Raw genomic sequence first — 7,597 nt, 5'->3', positions numbered from 1 at the left:
ATATACAACATTTTCTTCTCAATGAAGATATACACAAAAGAGTATCATCCATTTTTAAAGATTTATTTATTTTAATTGTAAAACAGATTTACAGAGAGAAGAAGAGACAGAGAGAAAGATTTTCTGTCCAATGATTCACTCCCCAAATGGCAGGCATGACAAGTGCTGAGCCAATCCAAAGCCAGGAGCCAGGAGCTATTTCCAGGTATCCCATGTGGGTGCAGGGTCCCAAGGCTTTGGGCTATCCTCTACTGTTCGCCTGTCATAAACAGAAAGCTGGACCAGAAATGAAGGAGCTGGGACATGAACTGGAGCCCATATGGAATGCCAGTACTTATAAGCAGAGGATTAGATGGTTAAGCCATTATGCCAGTCCCAGAATATCATTTAGTAGATGAAAAGATACTTAAAAAATAGAGAATTCTTGAATATTACAAATTAGATGCTTATAATTTCAGAAAAATGAGTAATTTCTCAGTCTTACTTTTGCATTTCCCTATGGGAGCTGACTTCAAAAGTTACAGATACTGCTAATTGTATTAGTGTCTGTTATAATCAATGTACAGTTCTCTGACATATCATATTTGGAATTACTGATGCTAAAGAAACATCAGAGGTGGAAATTTATGAGCTGTTGCATAGAACAATGGGCTTGCTCTTCACTTGCCACTGTTGCCACCCCATATGATCTCCAGTCCATGGTCTAGCTGCTCCACTTCCCATCCAGCTCCCTACTTATGGCCTGCAAAAGCAGTGGAGAATGACCCAATTCTTTGAGACCCTGAGCCCATATGGGAGACCCAGAAGAAGCTCTTGGCTTCCAATCAGCTAAGCTCCTGCCATTACAGCCATTTGTGGAGTAAAGCAGCAGATGCAAATTCTTTCCCATTATCTCTCTTTTTCTCTGTAAGTATTCATTTCCAGTAAAAAAAAAAAAATTTAATCTTAAAAAAAACAAGTGTACATTTATTATAATGTAATTGGCTTTTTGGTATTTAAAAATCTATGAAAATACTGGCTTGACAACTTATGTTTATGAATTGTGAAGACTCTAACTAGAAATCACATTTTTCTGGAAATTAAACTAGGGCATAGCAACCCTACAATGAAAGTTATACAAAAGAAATTATACAGTATTAGAAATGTCATCATCATTCAGAAACATCCAAGTTTAAAAAAAACAGTCCACTAATTCTTTGGCAGTCTTCTCATAGAAGGCTTGTGTAAGAACACATTCTTTTGTTTTGGTCAAACTTTATTGAGATATGTCATACATATGGCAAGATTGAGCAGTCTCACTTGAAAATACCTATGGGTATCTTGAATGATAGCCTCCTCTAGATTAAGCAACAAGATATCTCCAGCCTCCTGAAAGGCTTATTTAAGTTCCTTCCAGTTAAAATCCTCCTATACAGAGGCAACCCCTATTTACTTCTGACATGAAATCCAAGACCAGAGAGATCCATAGTGTATGGGGGAAGCTAGTCGCAAAAATACTTGTACAACACTGACATGAGCAGCTTCCTTTACTCAACACTATGTCAGATTCATCCATGCTGTTACACATAGCATCATCCAATTTTCATTTCGTTATTATTAATACATTATATTAATGCATTCCAATAGTATAGTTACAAGTAAACAACACCACTTCCCTCATCCCATCTCCAGTAATGATTAAAGAAATATAGTGAAAACTTGGACAAAGTTTAGAAGAATGGAGGTAAGCATTAGGTCTATGTTATTTAGCCAAGCAGGTCTTGCTGGGCTGGTGGTGTGAGAGTAAGAAGAAAGGGTAACAGCGCAAGGCTCATCCTACAGTGCAAGGACTCACCCTATAGTGTTAGTATAATTAAACTCCTCAGAGAGTAATTATTAAATGGGCTTCTTAAATATCTGGTTAAATTGAAGGGAGCAAATCTTATTTCTGATGAAAATCTGATAAGAGATTAGAGTCTTAAATTGTTTGGAGGGTGTTGCCAATCTCAAGATGAGAAGACTTAATGTCTACAAAAACAGCAAATAGTGTGGTTGGAGATTATGTTGGCAACTTGTCATGGAGCTCTAGAAAAAAGTATATCCCATAAACATATGAAAATGTTCAACTATATATAGACCTAAGAGGTAGAGACACAGAGACAAAGACATTGACTGACACAGGCAATGAGCTCCCATTTTCTATTTCAAGTCTGAAACACTCTGAATGACTGGAGCAGGGCTAAGGCTGGAGCCAGTGGCAGTACAAACAATCCAGGTCTCCCTACATGAGTGGTAGCAACCCAACTACTTGCGAAATCATTGTTGGCTTTGAACACATGCTGATCAGAAACCAAAATCAAGAACTGGAGACAAAAAATCAAACCCAGACACTCCAATCTCAGATCTGGCTATTTAATCATCAAGCTAACCATCTACTCCTAAAATCTGTATTTCAAAGAATATTTAATACCATGAAAAATGTTTTTAAAATAATGAGGAATAAATAATATACACAATTAAGTAGAAGATATCACGTTTGCCCTTATAGTGTTGTAGATAATTCAGCCTCTAGCGACTCCAATTTTCTGAGGATACTGAACTGGTCTACTACGTTGACAATGTTGCAGAGAGAGAGGGCCTAGTAAATAAAAAGTAGAAAGTACTCAAGGTGCTCTAGAAGGACACAAGGTGACAACAACTGTGAAATAAACTTTACAAACATAGGATGAGTTTCTGTACTCATTATAGAGTGTTAAGAGATCCAATAGTCTGGACAAGCCACTCTGAGGATAAAGGTCACGATACTAAGTGTTGTATTCCTTCCAGTTGGCTGTGAAAGTAGTATAATATACTTGAGGCTACTGCTCTAATGACGGCTTGAAAATCTGCCTATATTGAGATGAAGATCTCTGCTCAAGGTCTGCCCTGCTACTTGGGCCAATAGCTCAGAAGACCCAAGAGTTCTGGAGAATCTGTTGTGTGGCAGTCGTGAACTCAAAAGCTGAAGTACTTATCCTCAATACCCTGCAATAGAGAACTGCCTTTTGCAGGAAGAATCAAAGTTTCCCTGTGCCACAAAGTTCTGGAATAGATGGAACACTTGAGGATTGGATAGTGAGACTGCCAAGTGACAATGTTGCCAGTGGACACACCATGGGCTGTTAGGATCAATCATAAGACAGAGCTGGCTCAGGGGTGATCCCTTGTTTCTGTGGAAATGCTACTGTAAAACTTGCTGCCAAAAAAGGATGAGAGAGCCCAGAGAAAGTCTCTGAGAATGCAACATCTTTTATCTCATACCTGGGGCTTGAGGGATGTTGGCATAATATAATCGTGTGAACTAGAATGGACTGCTGCTGCAAAAGAGATGATTATGACTCTGATGGCATCCATGTGAGACACACGGATGATGTAGATGATCAAGACACATCATTTATTTTATATTATGCATAGCCTTGTTCAACAATAGGATTATAGACTGATCTCAAACGTTTTATGTTTCATATGAAATGATATCATTGAAGTGCTAATCTTAAATTATCCATATTTTTGGTTGATATTTTCAGATTATTTAGTTAGAATTTGTAAACAAAATGCATGATTTTATTAGTAAACAATAGAAGTCCAAAGTCAATTTTAATGAGCTGTTAATTTTTTCTATGTTCACAAATTGGTTGAAATGGAATGCATTGTCAGTTTATTCTTTATATTTTATTATATTTCCAATGATAAAATTTCATTTGCAGCTTTTAGTCATATTACTTACTCTTCATCTTTGAATATCTATAGTTCTGTCATCTATACATATTATCTATCTATATCATATCTATCTATTTTCTAACTACCTATCTTCTACCCATCTATAAACCTACTTACTTTCTCATGTGTCATAACCCTGCTAGGGAAGAATTTTGGAAACACATTAGCATTTGTCCTCAGAGATGTTCTGATGATAGAAACTCATGGGGTGTTGGTACCAATTTGTTGACATTTAGACACAGCAGGAATAGAATGAATTTGTGACTGATTCTTTAGTATAAGGAACTGTTCTAAACATCCAATTTTAATTTTTCATTTACACAGCTGGTTTTATTTGCTCTAAGGTGTTATTCTAAAAGTGGATAGAAGAAGCACATGTGTTATACCAGGTAAGCTCCAGACTCACTTAAATGTTTCTTCCAAATTCTGAACTACAATTGACCCCTTCAAAGTTCAGTTTTATTCCTACTGCTGAAATATTAAAATTTCTTTTTTTGTAAATGAAATCACAGGGGAACAAAATCATTGTCTTCCAAATTTTGCTAAATAATTACAAGTGGAGCAAAGTAATTGATTTAAATTTCCTTAAGTAACTCTATAGAGATATTAGTTACACAAAGTAATGTTAGATTTTCTAGTATTCAGTTTGTTTAGAAAAGCCATTCATAAGGGAAAATGCTTGTCTTGGTGTTAACGACACCTGCGTCCTGCTTCAGGGTGCCTGATGGAGCCACTGCTCCTCTTCTGATCCAGATTCCTGTGAAGGTGCATCCTGGGAAGTGGCAGATGATGGCTCAAGTACTTGAGTTGTGGCCACTTACGTGGAAGCTGGGTTGTTTCAGACCTAGTTAAGCTCTGAATGTGGCATTTTGAGAATGAACTAGCTTTCTCTCATCCCTTTTGCTTTTCAAATAAATAAAAATAAATACATCTAAAAATAATAATTTGAGTTTCGACCTAATTTTTAATTCTCAAGGCTCCTGATTCAGCAAAATTAAGACAAAAAAAGACAGCTTGAGTTTTTCCTGTCTCCTAAAGTTAGATTTATCGTTGAATACTTAAATCTATATATTGGTCCTGACTTTTCCTTTTATAGTATCTATCTATTATGAAGCTTGGAGTGATGGAACCACTAAAACTACATGTGATGTGTTATGTGGAATGGTTTGTATCAATCTTAACATTGCAAACCCCTGCACAGTGAGATATTCTTGGATAACAAATCATCTTGTTGTGGTTCACATTTTTAACTTAGTTTCAATTTAGAAAGATGAGGTGCACTATTTGTAAGAATATTGCTTTTTGCAGCTAATTACCTAAAGTAAAGCCACAGATACGATGCCTTCAGCAAATTGTAGGAGCAGCCATTGTGATCTGCATAAAAAATAAAGTCTATAAAATATTTTGTTCTGCCACAAATTACCCTCTTAATTTAGGAAGTTAGAGTAAGAGGAGCTAAGAAGGAAGAGGCAGATGTGTATCAAGGCAATTTTAGGAGTAATAGCACATAGTTAATCAGCATGGAGCACAAACCAAAAAGAGTGCACATTTTGGTATAGCAGTAGCTCGTGGCCTGGGAGCTGAGGTGGCCAGTTCCAATGAACAAAAGATAATGCCAGAACACAAAATCCTCCAATGCAGCCAAGGAAGACCTTTGACTGTCAGGCAGAAAGGGAACCAATGAAAGAATCTTTATTTTGGGGGACCCAACAATGGCTCAATATGTTAATCCTCCGAACTTGCAGGCTTGGCATTCCAAATGGGCACCACTTTGTGTCCTGGCTGCTTCGCTTTCAATCCAGCTCCCTGCTTATGTCCTAGGAAAGCAGTAGAGGCTCAGGTCCTTGGGCACCTTCAGCCATGTGGGAGACCTAGAAGAAATTCCTGGTTCCTAACATTGTATCAGCTTAGCTCTAGCTGTTGCAAACATTTGGGGAATGGATCAGTGGATGGAAGATCTTTCTCTCTGTGTCTCTTCTTATCTGTGTAAGTCAGCCTTTCAAATAAAAATAAATAAATCTTTTTAAAAATAATGTGTTTTTAAAAATAGATCTTCAGCATAAACAGTGTTCAGTATTACTGTGATATGTGCCTATTTATCTGTCACTCAAAAAAAATTGTTGTATTCCTATAGTATTCCAGATGCATCGTACATACCAGCAACATAATGAGATTGGAATTATTCTATCATTGATCTAACAAAACCATATAATGAACTTGATAGGCGAGATAATGGCAGTTAGGAGACATTTTCAGCAGTTATACCATTTGGATAGCTCATGTCTCATAATGGGGTGCCAGTATTTGAATCCCTGTTTTGTTTCCAATTCCCATTTCCTGCTAATATACACCCTGGGAATCAGCATTATCCATGTCGGAAGCAATCACTGAGGACTAGACTGTTGGCTTTAGCCAGGTTCAGATCTAGCTATCATGAGCAATTATAGAGTAAAACATTGGATGAGGGATCTGTTCTTGTCTCTCCCTCTCTGTGTCTTTCGCCCTTTCAAATAAAACAAAAACAAATAGATAGAAATGGAAAGTAAATAGGGAAAAGAATTTTTAAGTTCACTTTTCACCCATGTAAAAAAATGCCAAATCGTGCTCACTTTGGCAGCACATATACTAAAACTGGAACAATACAGGGAAGATTAGCATGGCCCCTGCGCAAGGATGACACTCAAACTCGTGAAGTATTCCATATTTTTAAACAGATTTCTTCACTGCACTGCACATTTAGGTTTTTCCTAAGTTGTGTCTGGTTTCACGGTTCCTATGTAAGGCTAGTATGTATCACTATTCTACATAAATTCCAAGCGTCTGTACACCTGCAGATAGGTATGTGTTAGATGAGGTATATACAAAGCATGACAGCTGAGGAACGACTAAGTCCATATCACAGTCAAGCACCATAGAATTGATTACAAGGAACCAATCACAAAGTAAATACGCCATTCCCTCTTTAATGTGATCTTTACTGTCTAATGGGAATTTCTGAGGATGACAAATTGATAACAAGGTGCAATTCATAAAGTTTTGTATGTCTGGAATTACTCCCTTATGTGTGTCAATTTTACCGAAGCAGAATTTGTGCACAGAAAGCTGTCTCCATACAAACGATATGCTTCCATGACTCCTGTGCCCGACCCCACGCCCTGAGCGCAGTAAATACATACAGCACTCAGGTGACTCAAGTGGTTTCCCAAGCACTTGGACACAGACAAGCTACTCCCCGATGCTCGGCCCAGCTATCCCTTTAAATCAGTCTGCATTTTCCAGAATTGCATGTAAACAGAATCATGCCCATATATATATCTGTAGTCCTCTGCATTCAGCTTCTCTCACCCCAGCTTAATAAAACTCATATAGGCTGCTGCCTGTGCAAATAGTTTATTCTGTCTTATTGTGAAGAAATACCACATTTTCATTACCTGTACCTTACATTTTTTGGTGTACATGTTGATGTGATGGGCGCTTATGTCTTTCCATTTTGGGGGTTAAAATAAAGATTTAAGATCAAGTGCATAAAAAGAAGCCGACTAGTCAATTATTAAATTTTCAAATGTTTTGATCTTGGTAAACACTGTGTTATTAAAAATTACATGACATGTTATTATATGATATATTACTTTATGATATGTAGATGGTATGAATATTTATAACCCAAGACTTTCTAACGTCTTTACTACATTTTCATGTAGCATACAGAACAGCAGTTCTTCTATCTGTGCATCTCTTCCAAACTCCATCACCTTTGCAGTCATAATTGACCATGGTGAATTTATTTCCACCAAAGATGAAGATAAATGCAAGAAATCAGGACAATTTCCACATCAAGCCAAAGAGTTGATCATTATAT

General features: G+C 37.0%; 1 non-coding gene across 1 annotated transcript; it reads left to right on the top strand.

The window, feature by feature from the left end:
* The first annotated feature begins 6,339 nt into the window (after positions 1-6,339).
* On the top strand, positions 6,340-6,446 carry LOC121151397. The gene has a single exon (XR_005883159.1). It is a non-coding gene; the product is annotated as a U6 spliceosomal RNA (small nuclear RNA).
* Positions 6,447-7,597: the final 1,151 nt, after the last annotated feature.

Source organism: Ochotona curzoniae, unplaced genomic scaffold (genome assembly GCF_017591425.1).
Source record: "Ochotona curzoniae isolate NIBS_2020 unplaced genomic scaffold, NIBS_Ocur_1.0 contig_2318, whole genome shotgun sequence".
Classification (NCBI taxonomy): Eukaryota; Metazoa; Chordata; class Mammalia; order Lagomorpha; family Ochotonidae; genus Ochotona; species Ochotona curzoniae.
The sequence above is the reverse complement of the archived record's forward strand: the minus strand, read 5'-3'. Positions and strand labels throughout refer to the sequence as shown.